The sequence below is a fragment of the Diospyros lotus genome, chromosome 9 (assembly GCF_014633365.1).
Source record: "Diospyros lotus cultivar Yz01 chromosome 9, ASM1463336v1, whole genome shotgun sequence".
In the NCBI taxonomy this organism is placed as follows: Eukaryota; Viridiplantae; Streptophyta; class Magnoliopsida; order Ericales; family Ebenaceae; genus Diospyros; species Diospyros lotus.
In genome coordinates this window covers 22,176,995-22,193,573 of record NC_068346.1, presented here as the reverse complement: position 1 = coordinate 22,193,573, position 16,579 = coordinate 22,176,995, and positions in this window count along the sequence as shown.

The following is a 16,579-nucleotide window of genomic DNA, read 5'->3' as shown; positions in this document are numbered from 1 at the left end:
TTTTTGTGCAGCTAAAATTCCAGCCGAAAAGTCTAATCGTCATAATTCATCTACAAAAAGTCAATTGAACTCAAAATACACTTTAATTTAGTTATTAGAACAACATTTTGGTTGTTTAATGTTGAAACAAAAGTATTAGCGATCAAATCGAACAATCGGGCATAAGTGTAATTTCTTCATATTTCCCGTGATTGGTCGAAAAAAAAATTCTTTTTTCTTTCTAAATTTTTAATGGTGGAATGAAGACAATTTCATTTGGTTTTGAGTGTAATTTTATTTGGATGTGTAATTGAAATATTCACAAGATTAGGGTTTTAACGTGATTTTCGCTACAATTATGAGTAACCGAATCGATTGCAGGGAGTGCTCCGAAACCAAGATATCTAAAAAAATTATATGATATGAACCATAATTTCGATACGATCATTATGACATCGAAAAAAATTTGATCAGAAACAGTTTTTTATGCAGCTAAAATTCCAGGCAAAAAGTCGAATCGTCGTAATTCATTGACAAACAGTCAATTGAACTCAAAATATACTTTAATTTAGTTATTAGAACAACGTTTTGGTTGTGTAATGTTGAAACAAAAGTATTAGCGATCAAATCGAACAATCGGGCGTAAGCGTAATTTCATCATTTTTCCCATGATTGGTCGAAAAAAATATTTCTTTTTTTTTTCTAAATTTATCATTGGTGGCCTGAAGATACTTTCATATGGTTTTAGGTGTAGTTGAAATATTCACAAGATTAAGGGTTTAACGTGATTTTTGGTACAATTATGAGTAACCGAATCGATTGCAGAGAGTGCTCTAAAACCAAGATATCTAAAAAAAATTATATTAAATGAACCAGAATTTCGATGCCAATATGTTGGGAAGAGAATGGTGATAGGACTTTATTATGTCCTGAAATTGTGGAGCAGAAGTCAGAAAAGATTTGATTTATCAAAGCTATAATGAAAATAGCCCAAGACAGACAAAATATCTATGCAGATAAGCGATGTCTAGACCTCAAGTTTCAGGTAGGTGACCATGTTTGGTCGAGGGTCATACCTATTAAAGGAGTTCGCAGATTTGGCGTAATAGGGAAGCTTAGTCCCCGTTACATTTGTTCGTTTGAGATTTTGAGATGAATAGGGACTTTGGCATATGAGTTAGTTTTGCCATCTCAGTTGTCTGACATGTTTCATGTTTTGATGTTGAGAAAGTATGTGTCAGATCCTCAGCATGTAATTGATTTTCAAAATCTTGAAATTAGAGAAGAAGTGTCTTATGAAGAGATGCTTATCAGTATTCTAGAGTGAAAAGAAAAGATTTTGAGGAATCGATTAATTCCTCTCGTGAAAAGTGTAATGGCAACGACACTCGTTAGAAAAGGCGACATGAGAATAAGAAGAAGAGATGAGGAGTCTTTACCCCTCGTTGTTTGAGTAACCAGGTATGAATTTGGAGGACCAAATTCTTTTTAAGGAGGGGAGAAATTGTAACAACCCGTTAGAGAGACCAGTATTTATTCAAGAATGATTTAATTAATTGTTGAAGTATTTGATTAAGAGATTTTGCCAATTAATTAATTTAATATGGCAATTTAGAGATTTTGAAGGAAAAGAATAGCATTTAATTCTTTTTAATTTTGGAGTTTAAAAGAATTTGCCAAGATGGCGATCTAGTAATTTTTAATTGAGGGAATAGTATTTAAATAGTATTTAAATGGCATTTATTTTGTGGATTAAATGCAAGGGCATGAAGGTAATTTTGGACTTCTATTATTATTTGAGAGTTTTAATAATAATGTTTGTATTATTATTAATTAAGTGGGACTATGTATTTAAAGAAGAATGAGAATCCATGTATGAGATGGAATTGGATTAAGAGTCTCCTAGTCCCAATAGGAGAAGGTTTTGAGAGTTTCCAAGTTCAATTGGGAGAGGGATTCCAAGTTATAAAAGGAAAGAGATCTAGGACTTTATGTCTATATATAGAGCCCATTAGCTTAGTTTTTCTTCACGCCGTGTGAAGAACAGAAAGGCCAAGAGATAGTAGAGGCTTGCTAGAGTCTTCAGGATCGCTCCAGGGTTCAATCAAAGAGTTCTATCAGGCAAGTATTCTTCCTGTAATCCCTTCCATTACAGGTTCATGTCAGTTTTGATTTCAGATTATTCCAGTTTTTTGTTGTAATTTTCAGATTTATATCAGTAAGTAGAGACGTATATATATATATGCGTATAACAGTGAAGTTATGAGCAAGTTCTATTAATCCTCATCCATTTTGGATTGCAAGTTCCATTAATCCTTATCCATTTTGGATTGTAAGTTCCATTAATCCTCATCTATTTTGGATTGCAAGTTTCATTAATCCTCATCCATTTTGGATTGCAAGTTCTATTACTCTAAGTTCTAATATCCGGATACCTTGTATCGTATCCGGATGTATCTAAAGTTCTTCGAGTATGATATCCGGATGGCTTGTTTATACATCCAGAAAGGTCAAGATAATATTCGGATGTCTCACCTGATATCCGGATGCCTCCCTCAAAGTTGAATTTTTCATTCGAATAGTCCCCAGTTATATCCGTATGCATCAGTGAGATATCCGGATGACCAGAATCATATCCAAATGTCCTAGTTCATATCCGAATACATCCTAGCATATTCGAATAGCTTCTGCTTTGAATGTCAGTGTATCCGGATGAGCCTTCTTCATATCCAGATGTCTTTCATCATATCCGGATATCCTTCCTGATATCCAGATGACTTTTTCAGAAATCCAATTTAGCTTCCAGTGAGTCCTAATTCAAGTTTAATTCAATTAATGTATTCAATACCTTCCAACATTGAATTCATAAGCCAGAACATGACAAGTTAATCATACCCATACCTTAAATCATAGTTCATTGAATCTTTGTATTCTAATATATAGATGAAGATCATATCATGTTCAGCATTATTATAACATGATCAGCATTATTTTGTGAGATTATGTGCATACATTTTGGTATGAGCATTGAGCATGACTTTATATGGAGCACTACATATCGTGTGCTAGCATTTATGTGAGCATTGCATTGCATTATGCGTGCCAGGCGGCTTGTCCGCGGGGATCCCATTAGTTTCAGTTTCAACTCAGTTTATGAGTTGCCCACCTGGGGGCCACCAGGGGGCTAGAGGCATATTACCCACAGTATGTGCTTACAGTTTTTATGTATGCAGGTTTCAGATCAGATAGGTATGTATTATCAGATTATGTGGGCCTATAAGCCAAAGTTGCATACCTGCATTTAATTTACAGTTTATGTGCATTACATTTTTATTAATGCAAACAGACAGTGATTATACAGTACAAGTTCAGTGAGTTATTTATCAATATCGATATTCTTCGATTCAGCTTCAATATTCTTTCCAGCTTATTACTTGCTGAGCTTTGTAGCTCACCTTGTACTATACACCCCTCCAGGTCCTAGCAGTGGAGTATCAGATGTGGGACCTAGCAGTAGTGGTCTATAGTGTGTGTACGTGGAGCCGCTCAAGATAAAAGATGTCTGGGAGACTGTTGAGTTTTATAGTGTTTTCCCATATTAGATCTATTTTATATTTCAGTTGAGGGATTTTCCATTAGACAGAGTTTATGGTTTTCAGTTTGTATTGACTCGGAGTTTTTATTCTAGTTGATTGAGATGTACAGTCATGGTATTAGATTTTAGATTATCAGTTCATTTTTTCTATTTTTCCCGTAGCACCTCTTCTCAGGCAGTTCTAGGAGAGGGGGTGTTACAGGTGGAATGAAGATAATTACTTATGGTTTTAAGTGTAACTTTGTTTGGAAGTGTAATTGAAATATTCACAAGATTAGGGGTTTAACGTGATTTTTGGTACAATTATGAGTAACCGAATCGATTGCAAAGAGTGCTCCAAAACCAAGATATCTAAAAACAATTATATGAAATGAACCAGAATTTCGAAACGATTATTATGACATAAAAAATAAACTGATCGTAAATAGTTTTTTATGCAGCTTAAATTCTAACCGAAAAGTCGAATCGTCGTAATTCATTTACAAAAAGTCAATTGAACTCAAAATACACTTTAATTTAGTTATTAGAACAACTTTTTGCTTATCTAATGTTGAAACAAAAGTATTAGCGATCAAATCGAACAATCGGGCGTAAGTGTAATTTCTTCATTTTCCACGTGATTGGACGAAAAAAAAATTCTTTTTTTTTTTTCTAAATTTTCAATGGTGGAATGAAGATAATTTCATAAGGTTTTAAGTGTAATTTTATTTTGAAGTGTAATTGAAATATTCACAAGATTAGGGGTTTAACTTGATTTTCGGTACAATTATGAGTAACTAAATCGATTGCAGGGAGTGCTCCGAAATCAAGATATCTAAAAAAAATTATATGAAATGAACTAGAATTTCAAAGCGATTATTATGACATCGAAAAAAAAACTGATCGGAAACAGTTTTTAGTACAGCTAAAATTCTGGCCGAAATGTCGAATCGTCGTAATTCGTTTACAAAAAGTCAATTGAACTCAAAATACACTTTAATTAAGTTATTAGAACAACCTTTTCATTGTTTAATGTTTAAACAAAAGTATTAGCGATTAAATCGAACAATAGGGCGTAAGCGTAATTTCTTCATTTTTCCCGTGATTGGTCGAAAAAAAATTCTTTTTTTTTTCTAAATTTTCAATGGTGGAATGAAGATAATTTCATATGGTTTTAAGTGTAGTTTTATTTTGAAGTGTAATTGAAATATTCACAAGATTAGGGGTTTAATTTGATTTTTGGTACAATTATGAGTAACCGAATCGATTGCTAGGAGTGCTCCGAAACCAAGATATCTAAAAAACATTATATGAAATGAATCAGAATTTCGATACGATTATTATGACATCGAAAAAAATCTGATCGGAAACAGTTTTTTTGGCAGCTAAAATTCCGGCTGAAAAGTCGAATCGACGTAATTCGTTTACAAAAAGTCAATTGAACTCAAAATAAACTTTAATTTAGTTATTAGAACAACCTTTTGGTAGTTTAATGTGAAACAAAAGTATTAGCGATCAAATCGAACAATCGGGTGTAAGTGAAATTTCTTCATGTTTCTGGTGATTGGTCGAAAACAAAAATTCTTTTTTTTCTAAATTTTTAATGGTGGAATGAAGATAATTTTATATAGTTTTAAGTGTAATTTTATTTGGTAGTGTAATTGAAATATTCACAAGATTAGGGTTTTAACGTGATTTTCAATACAATTATGAGTAACCGAATCGATTGCAGGGAGTGCTCCGAAACCAAGATTTCTAAAAAACATTATATGAAATGAACCAGAATTTCAAAACTATTATTATCACATCGAAAAAAATCTAATTGTAAACAGTTTTTCGTGGAGCTAAAATTTCGGCCGCATAGTTAAATTGTCGTAATTCGTTTTAAAAAAATCAATTGAAGTCAAAATACATTTTAATTTAGTTATTAGAACAACCTTTTGTTTGTTTAATGTTGAAACAAAAGTATTAGCGACCAAATCAAACAATCGGGCGTAAGTGTAATTTCTCCATTTCTCCCGTGATTGGTTGAAAAAAAAATTTACAATTTTTTTCTAAATTTTTAATGGTGGAATGAATATAATTTCATATGGTTTTAAGTGTAATTTTATTTGGAAGTGTAATTGAAATATTCACAAGATTAGGGTTTAACTTGATTTTCGGTACAATTATGTGTAACCGAATCGATTGTAGGGAGTGCTCCGAAACCAAGATAACTGCAAGAAATTATATGAAATGAACCAGAAATTCAATGCGATTATTATGACATCGAAAAAAAATCTGATCGGAAACAGTTTTTTGTACAGCTAAAATTCTGGCCGAAATGTCGAATCGTCGTAATTCGTTTACAAAAAGTCAATTGAACTCAAAATACACTTTAATTTAGTTATTAGAACAACATTTTGGTTGTTTAATGTTTAAACAAAAGTATTAGAGGTCAAATCGAACAATAGGGCGTAAGCGTAATTTCTTCATTTTTCCCGTGATTGATCGAAAAAAAAAAATTCTTTTTTTTTTTCTAAATTTTCAATGGTCGAATGAAGATAATTTCATATGGTTTTAAGTGTAGTTTTATTTTGAAGTGTAATTGAAATATTCACAAGATTAGGGGTTTAACTTGATTTTCGTGACAATTATGACTAATCGAATCGATTGCACGGAGTGCTCCCAAACCAAGATATCTAAAAAAAATTTATATGAAATTAATCAAAATTTCGATACGATTATTATGACAATGAAAAAAATCTAATCGAAAACAGTTTTTTGTGTAGCTAAAATTCCAGTCGAAAAGTCGAATCGACGTAATTCGTTTACAAAAAGTCAATTGAATTCAAAATACACTTTAATTTAGTTATTAGAACAGCCTTTTGGTAGTTTAATCTTGAAACAAAAGTATTAGCGATCAAATCGAACAATCGGGTGTAAGTGAAATTTCTTCATGTTTCTGGTGATTGGTCGAAAAAAAAATTCTTTATTTTTCTAAATTTTTAATGGTGGAATGAAGATAATTTTATATCATTTTAAGCGTAATTGAAATATTCACAAGATATGGGGTTTAACTAGATTTTCGGTACAATTATGAGTAACCGAATCGATTGCAGGGAGTGCTCTGAAACCAAGATATCTAAAAACAATTATATGAAATGAACCAGAATTTCGATACGATTATTATAACATCGAAAAAAATTTGATCGGAAACAGTTTTTTGTGCTGCTAAAATTCCGGCCGAAAAGTCGAATCGTCGTAATTTGTTTCAAAAAAATTAATTGAACTCAAAATACACTTTAATTTAGTTATTAGAACAACTTTTTGGTTATTTAATGCTTCAACAAAAGTATTAACGATCAATTCGAACAATAGGGCATAAGTGTAATTTCTTCATTTTTCCCGTGATTAGTCAATAAATTTTTTTTTGTTTTTTTTCTAAATTTTCAGTGGTGGAATGAAGATAATTTTTTATGGTTTTAAGTGTAGTTTTATTTGGAAGTGTAATTAAAGTATTCACAAGATATGAGGTTTAACTAGATTTTTGGTACAATGATGAGTAACCGAATCGATTGCAGAGAGTGCTCCGAAACCAAGATATCTAAAAAAAATTATATGAAATGAACCAGAATTTCGATACGATTATTATGACATTAATTTTTTTTTTATCGGAAACAGTTTTTTATTCAGCCAAAATTCCGACCGAAAAGTCGAGTTGTCGTAATTCGTTTACAAAAAGTCAATTGAACTCAAAATACACTTCAATTTAGTTATTAGAACAACCTCTTGGTTGTTTAATGTTGGAACAAAAGTATTAGCGAACAAATCGAACAATAAGACGTAAGCGTAATTTCTTCATTTTTCCCGTGATTGGTTGAAAAAAAGAATTCTTTTTTTTATCTAAGTTTTCAATGTTGGAATGAAGATAATTTTATATGGTTTTAAATGTAGTTTTATTTGGAAGTGTAATTGAAATATTCACAAGATTAGGGTTTAACTTGATTTTCGGTACAATTATGAGTAACCGAATGGATTGTAGGGAGTGCTCCGAAACAAAGATATCTAAAAAAAATTATATGAAATGAACCAGGAATTCGATCCGATTATTTTGACATCGAAAATAATCTGATCAGAAACAATTTTTTGTGCAGCTAAAATTCCGACAGAAAAGTCTAATCTTCGAATTTCGTTTGCAAATAGTCAATTGAACTCAAAATACACTTTAATTTAGTTATTAGAACAACCTTTTGGTTGTTTAATGTTGAAACAAAAGTATTAGCTATCAAATCGAACAATGGGGCGTAAGCTTAATTTCTTCATTTTTCCCGTGATTGGTCGAAAAAAAAAATTCTTTTTTTTTTCTTAATTTTCAATGGTGGAATGAAGATGATTTTATATGGTTTTAAGTGTTGTTTTATTTTGAAGTGTAATTGAAATATTCACAAGATTAGAGGTTTAACGTGATTTTCGGTACAATTATGAATAACCGAATCAATTACAAGGAGTGCTCCGAAATGAAGATATCTAAAAAAAATTATCTGGAGTGAACCAGAATTTCGATGCGATTATTATGACATGGAAAAAAATCTGATTTGAAACAGTTTTTTATGCAGCTAAAATTCCGGCCGAAATGTCGAATCGTCGTAATTTGTTTACAAAAAGTCAATTGAACTGAAAATAAAGTTTAATTTTGTTATTAGAACAACCTTTTGGTTGTTTAATGTTGAAACAAAAGTATTAGCGATCAAATCGAACAATATGGCGTAAGTGTAATTTTTTCATTTTTCTCGTGATTGGTCTAAAAAAAAAAATTTATTTATTTTTTCTAAATTTTCAATGGGGGAATGAAGATAATTTCATATGGTTTTAAGTGTAGTTTTATTTTGAAGTGTAATTGAAATATTCACAAGATTAGGGGTTTAACTTGATTTTCGGTACAATGATGAGTATCCAAATAGATTGGAGGGAGTGCTCTGAAACTAAGATCTCTAAAAGAAATTATATGAAATGAATCAGAAATTTGATACGATTATTATGATATCAAAAAAAATCTGATCGGAAACAGTTTTTTGTGCAGCTACAATTCCGACCGAAAAGTTGAATCGACGTAATTCAATTTCAAAAAGTCAAATGAATTCAAAATACACTTTAATTTAGTTATTAGAACAACCTTTTGGTAGTTTAATGTTGAAACAAAAGTATTAGCGATCAAATCGAACAATCAGGCGTAAGTGTAATTTCATCATTTTTTCCGTTATCGGTCGAAAAAAAAACAATTCTTTTTGTTTTTTCTAAATTTTTAATGGTGGAATGAACATAATTTCATAGCTAAAATTCCGGTCGAAATGTCTAATCATCGTAATTGTTTACAAAAAGTCAATTAAACTCAAAATAAACTTTAATTTAGTTATTAGAACAACCTTTTGGTAGTTTAATGTTGAAACAAAAGTATTAGCGATTAAATCGAACAATAGGGCGTAAGCGTAATTTCTTCATTTTTCCCGTGATTGGTCGAAAAAAAAATTCTTTTTTCTTTCTAAATTTTCAATGGTGGAATGAAGATAATTTCATATGGTTTTAAGTGTAGTTTTATTTTGAAGTGTAATTGAAATATTCACAAGATTAGGGTTTTAATTTGATTTTCGGTACAATTATGAGTAACCGAATCAATTGCTGGGAGTGCTCCAAAACCAAGATATCTAAAAAAAATTATATGAAATGAATCAGAATTTCGATACGATTATTATGACATTGAAAAAAATCTGATCGGAAACAATTTTTAAGGCAGCTAAAATTCCGGCCGAAAAGTTGATTCGACGTAATTTGTTTACAAAAAGTCAATTGAACTCAAATTACACTTTAATTTACTTATTAGAACAACCTTTTGGTTGTTTAATGTTGAAACAAAAGTATTAGCGATCAAATCGAACAATCGGGAGTTAGTGTAATTTCTTCATTTTTCCCATGATTGGTTGAAAAAAAAAACATTTCTTTTTTTTTTTCTAAATTTTTAAAGGTGGAATGAATATAATTTCATATGGCTTTAAGTATAATTTTATTTGGAATTGTAAATGAAATAGTCACAAGATTAGGGGTTAACGTGATTTTCGGTACATTTATGAGTAACCAAATCAATTGCAGGGAATGCGCCAAAACCAAGATATCTACAAAAAATTATATGAAATGAACCAGGATTTCGATGCGATTATTATGACATCGAAAAAAATCTTATTGGAAACAGTTTTTTGTGCAGCTAAAATTCCGGCCGAAATGTCTGATCGTCGTCATTCGTTTACATAAAGTCAATTGAACTCAAAATAAACTTTAATTTAGTTATTAGAACAACCTTTTGGTAGTTTAATGTTGGAACGAAAGTATTAGCGATCAAATCGAACAATCGTGCGTAAGTGTAATTTCTTCATTTTCCCCGTGATTGGTCGAAAAAAAAAATTCTTTTTTTTTTTTCTAAATTTTTAATGGTGGAATGAAGATAATTTCATATCATTTTAAGTGTAATTTTATTTGGATGTGTAATTGAAATATTCACAAGATTAGGGTTTTAATGTGATTTTCGGTACAATTATGAGCAACCGAATCAATTGCAGCGAGTGCTCCGAAACCTTGACATCTAAAAAAAATTATACGAAATGAACCAGAATTTTGATACGATTATTATGATATCACAGAAAATTTGATCGAAAACAGTTTTTTGTGCAGCTAAAATTCCGGCCGAAAAGTTGAATCGACGTAATTTGTTTACAAAAAGTCAATTGAACTCAAAGTACACTTTAATTTACTTATTAGAACAACCTTTTGGTTGTTTAATGTTGAAACAAAAGTATTAGCGATCAAATCAAACAATCGGGAGTTAGTGTAATTTCTTCATTTTTCCCATGATTGGTTGAAAAAAAAAAACATTTCTTTTTTTTTTTTCTAAATTTTTAAAGGTGGAATGAATATAATTTCATTTGGCTTTAAGTATAATTTTATTTGGAACTGTAAATGAAATAGTCACAAGATTAGGGGTTTAACGTGATTTTTGGTACAATTATGAGTAACCGAATCGATTGCAGGGAATGCGTCGAAACCAAGATATCTAAAAAAAATTATATGAAATGAACCAGAATTTCGATAGGATTATTATGACATAAAAAAAAATCTGATCGGAAATAGTTTTTTGTGCAACTAAAATTCCGGCCAAAAAGTCGAATCATCGGAATTCGTTTACAAAAAGTCAATTGAACTCAAAATACACTCAAATTTAGTTATTGGAACAATCTTTTGTATGTCTAATGTTGAAACAAAAGTATTAGCGATTAAATCGAACAATCAGGCTTAAGTGTAATTTCTTCATTTTTCCAATGTTTGGTCGAAAAAAAATATTTCTTTTTTTTTCTAAATTTTAAATTCTGGAAGGATGATGATTTCATATGGTTTTAAGTGTAATTTTATTTGAAAGTGTAATGGAAATATTCACAGGATTAGGGGTTTAACTTGATTTTCGGTACAATTATGAATAACCGAATTGATTGCAGGGAGTGCTTCAAAACCAAGATATCAAAAAAAAATTATATGTAATGAACCAGAATTTCGATACGATTATTATGACATTGAAAATAATTTGATCGTATTCAATTTTTTGTACAGCAAAAATTTCGGCCGAAAAGTCGAATCGTCGTAATTCGTTTACAAAAAGCCAATTAAACTCAAAATACACTTTAATTTACTTATTAGAACAACCTTTTGCTTGTTTAGTGTTGGAAGTAAAGTATTAGCGATCAAATCGCACAATAGGGCGTAAGCGTAATTTCTTCATTTTTCCCGTGATTGGTCGAAAAAATATATATATATATATATTTTCTATATTTTCAAAGGTGGAATGAAGATAATTTCATATGGTTTTAAGTGTATTTTTATTTGGAAGGGTAATTGAAATATTCACAAGATTAGGGGTTTAACTTGATTTTCTGTACAATTATGAGTAACCGAATCGATTGTAGGGAGTGCTTCGAAACCAAGATATCTATAAAACATTATATGAAATGAATCAGAATTTCGATACGATTATTATGACATCGAAAATAATCTAATCGAAAACAGTTTTTTGTACAGCTAAAATTTCAGCCGAAAAGTTCAATCATAGTAATTCATTTACAAAAAGTCAATTGAACTCAAAATACACTTAAATTTAGTTATTGGAACAATCTTTTGGATGTCTAACGTTGAAACAAAAGTATTAGCGATTAAATTGAACAATCGGGCTTAAGGGTAATTTATTCATTTTTCCCGTGTTTGGTCGAAAAAAAATATTTCTTTTTTTTCTAAATTTTAAATTCTAGAAGGACAATGATTTCATATGGTTTTATGTGTAATTTTATTTGAAAGTGTAATGGAAATATTCACAAGATTAGGGGTTTAACTTGATTTTTGATACAATTATGAGTAACCGAATCGATTGCAGGGAGTGCTCCAAAACCAAGATATCAAAAAAAAATTATATGAAATGAACCAGAATTTCAATACAATTATTATGACATCGAAAATAATCTGATCGGAAACAATTTTTTGTGCAGCAAAAATTTCGGCCGAAAAGTCGAATCGTCGTAATTCGTTTACAAAGAGTCAATTGAACTCAAAATACACTTTAATTTAGTTATTAGAACAACCTTTTGCTTGTTTAGTGTTGAAAGTAAAGTATTAGCGATCAAATCGAACAATAAGGCGTAAGAGTAATTTCTTCATTTTTCCCGTGATTGGTCGAAAAAAATATATATATATATTTCTATATTTTCAAAGGTGGAATGAAGATAATTTCATATGGTTTTAAGTGCATTTTTATTTGGAAGGGTAATTGAAATATTCACAAGATTAGGGGTTTAACTTGATTTTCGATACAATTATGAGTAACTGAATCGATTGTAGGGAGTGCTCCGAAACCAAGATATCTATAAAACATTATACGAAATGAATCAGAATGTCGATACGATTATTATGACATCGAAAATAATTTGATCAGAAACAGTTTTTTGTACAACTAAAATTTCGGCCGAAAAGTCCAATCATCGTAAGTCGTTTACAAAAAGTCAACTGAACTCAACATACACTTTAATTTAGTTATTAGAACAACCTTTTGCTTGTTTAGTGTTCAAACAAAAGTATTAGCGATCAAATCGAACAATAGGGCGTAAGTGTAATTTCATCATTTTGCCTATGATTAGTGGAAAAAAAAAATATTTTTTTTTTCTATAAAACATTATACGAAATGAATTAGAATTTCGATATGATTATTATGACATAAAAAATAATCTGATCGGAAATAGTTTTTTGTGTAGCTAAAATTTGGGCCGAAAAATCGAATCGTCATAATTTGTTTACAAAAAGTCAATTGAACGCAAAGTACACTTTAATTTAGTTATTAGAACAACCTTTTGGTAGTTTAATGTTGAAACGAAAGTATTAGCGATCAAATCGAACAATCGGGAGTTAGTGGAATGAATATAATTTCATATGGCTTTATGTATAATTTTATTTGGAACTATAAATGAAATATTCACAAGATTAGGGTTCTAACGTGATTTTCGGTACAATTATGAGTAACCGAATCAATTGCAGGGAATGCGCTGAAACCAAGATATCTACAAAAAATTATATGAAATGAACAAGGATTTTGATGCGATTATTATGACATCGAAAAAGATCTTATTGGAAACAGTTTGTTGTGCAGCTAAAATTCTGGCCGAAATGTCTAATCATCGTAATTCGTTTACAAAAAGTCAATTGAACTCAAAATAAACTTTAATTTAGTTATTAGGACAACCTTTTGGTAGTTTAATGTTGAAACAAAAGTATTAACGATCAAATTGAACAATCATGCGTAAGTGTAATTTCTTCATTTTCCCCATGATTGGTCGAAAAAAAAAATTTCTTTTTTTTTTCTAAATTTTTAAGGGTGGAATGAAGATAATTTCATATGGTTTTAAGTGTAATTTTATTTGGATGTGTAATTGAAATATTCACAAGATTAGGGTTTTAACGTGATTTTCGGTACAATTATGAGTAACCGAATCAATTGTAGGGAATGATCCGAAACCATGATATCTAAAAAAAATTATACGAAATGAACCAAAATTTCGATACGATTATTATGATATCGAAGAAAATTTGATCGAAAACAGTTTTTTGTGCAACTAAAATTTCGGCCGAAAAGTCGAATCGTCATAATTCGTTTCCAAAAAGTCAATTGAACCCAAAATACACTTTAATTTAGTTATTAGAATAACTTCTTGGTTGTTTAATGTTGAAACAAAAGTATTAGGGATTAAATCGAACAATAGGGCGTAAGCGTAATTTCTTCATTTTTCCCGTGATTGGTCGAAAAAAAAAATTTCTTTTTTTTTTCTAAATTTTCAATGGTGGAATGAAGATAATTTTATATGGTTTTAAGTGTACTTTTATTTGGAAGTGTAATTGAAATATTCACAAAATTAGGGGTTTAATTTGATTTTCGGTACAATTATGAGTTACCGAATCGATTGCAGTGAGTGCTCCGAAACTAAGATATCTAAAATAAATTATATGAAATGAATCATAATTTCGATACGATTATTATAAAACCAGAATATCTAAAATAAACCATGATATCTAAAACCAGAATATCGATATGAATGTTATCACTTTGAAAAAAATCTGATCAGAAACAATTTTTTGTGCAGCTAAAATTCCGGCCGAAATGTCGAATCGACGTAATTTGTTTACAAAAAGTCAATTGTACTCAAAATACAATTTAATTTAGTTATTAGAACAACCTTTTGGTAGTTTAATATTGACACAAAACTATTAGCGATCAAATCGAACAATCGGGAGTAAGTGTAATTTCATCTTTTTTCCCGTGATTGGTCGAAAAAAAAATTTCTTTTTTTTTTTCTAAATTTTCCATGGTGAAGTGAAGATAATTTCATATGCTTTTAAATGTAATTTTATTTGGAAGTGTATTTGAAATATTCACAAGATTAAGGGTTTAACGTGATTTTCAGTACATTTACGAGTAACCGAATCGATTGTAGGGAGTGCTCCGAAACCAAGATAACTAAAAAAAATTATATGATATGAACCAAAATTTCGATACGATTATTATGACATCAAAAAAAATCTAATTGGAAACAATTTTTTGTGCTGCTAAAATTCCGACCGAAAAGTCGAATCGTCGTAATTCGTTTACAAAAAGTCAGTTGAACTCAAAATACACTTTAATTTAGTTATTAGAACAACCTTTTGGTTGTGTAATGTTGAAACAAATGTATTAATGATCAAATCGAACAATCGGGCGTAAGTGTAATTTCTTCATTTTTCCCTTGATTGGTCGAAAAAAAAAAAATTCTTTTTTTTTTCTAAATTTTTAATGGTTGAATTATGATAATTTCATATGGTTTTAAGTGTAATTTATTTGGAAGGGTAATTGAAATATTCACAATATTAGGGTTTTAACGTGATTTTCGGTACAATTATGAGTAACCGAATCGATTGCAGGGAATGCTCCGAAACCAAGATATCGAAAAAAAATTATATGAAATGAATCAGAATTTCGATACGATTATTATAACATCGAAAAAAATTTAATCAGAAACAGTTTTTTGTGCAGCTAAAATTTCGGTCGAAAAGTCAAATCGTCGTAATTCGTATTCAAAAAGTCAATTAATCTCAAAATACACTTTAATTTAGTTATTAGAACAACGTTTTGGTTTTGTAATGTTGGAACAAAAGTATTAGCGATCGAATCGAACAATCGGGCGTAAGTGTAATTTCATCATTTTTCCCATGCTTAGTAGAAATTTTTTTTTTTTTTTTGCGCTATATTTATCAGTAGTGCAATGAAGATAATTTCATATGATTTTAAGTGTAATTTTATTTGGAAGTATAACTAAAATATGCTCAAGATTAGGGGTTTAACGTAATTTTCGGTACAATTATGAGTAACCGAATCGATTGCCGAGAGTGCTCCGAAACTAAGATATCTAAAAAAAATTTTATTACATGAACCAGAATTTCGATGCGATTATTATGACATTGAAAATAATATGATCGGAAACAGTTTTTGGTGCAGCTAAAATTCTAGCCGAAAAGTCGAATCGTTATAATTCGTTTACAAAAAGTCAATTAAACTCAAAATACACTTTAATTTAGTTATTAGAACAACCTTTTGGTTGTTTAATGTTGAAACAAAAGTATTAGCGATCAAATCAGACAATAGGGCGTAAGCGTAATTTCTTCATTTTTCCCGTGATTGGTCGAAAATATATATATATATATTTTTCTATATTTTCAAAGGTGGAATGAAGATAATTTCATATGGTTTTAAGTGTATTTTTATTGGAAGTGTAATTGAAATATTCACAAGATTAAGGGTTTAACGTGAATTTCGGTACAATTATGAGTAACCGAATTGATTGTAGGGAGTGCTCCAAAAGCATGATATCTAAAAAGAATTATATGATATGAACCAAAATTTTGATACGATTATTATGACATAAAAAAAAATCTAATTGGAAACAGTTTTCTGTGCTGTTAAAATTTCGGTCGAAAAGTCGAATCGTCGTAATTCGTTTACAAAAAGTCAATTGAACTCAAAATACACTTTAATTTTCTTAGTAGAACAACCTTTTGGTTGTTTCATGTTGAAACAAAAGTATTATTGATGTGTGATTTTATGCACAATTAATTCGGGCAAGTGTACCCTAGTCAAATATGCATATAGTGATGAAAAGAGTGTCGATCCCACAAGAACTAGATCACAATACCAAAATGATTCTAAATTAACCTAAGTTGAACCAATTAATTAATCGATGAATAAAAAGAAAAATAAATGAAAAATTGGATTCTTGTGAGAAAAATTAATTAATGAGTGCACTAGGGTTTAGATTTCATTTAATCTAGGTTATGTAATTATCTATTCAAGCCGATTCAAAACCACAAATATCCTTATAGTATTTTATAATTATTTACATGTGATGGTGGATTTCCCTCAATTAATTAATAAGCTTTCTC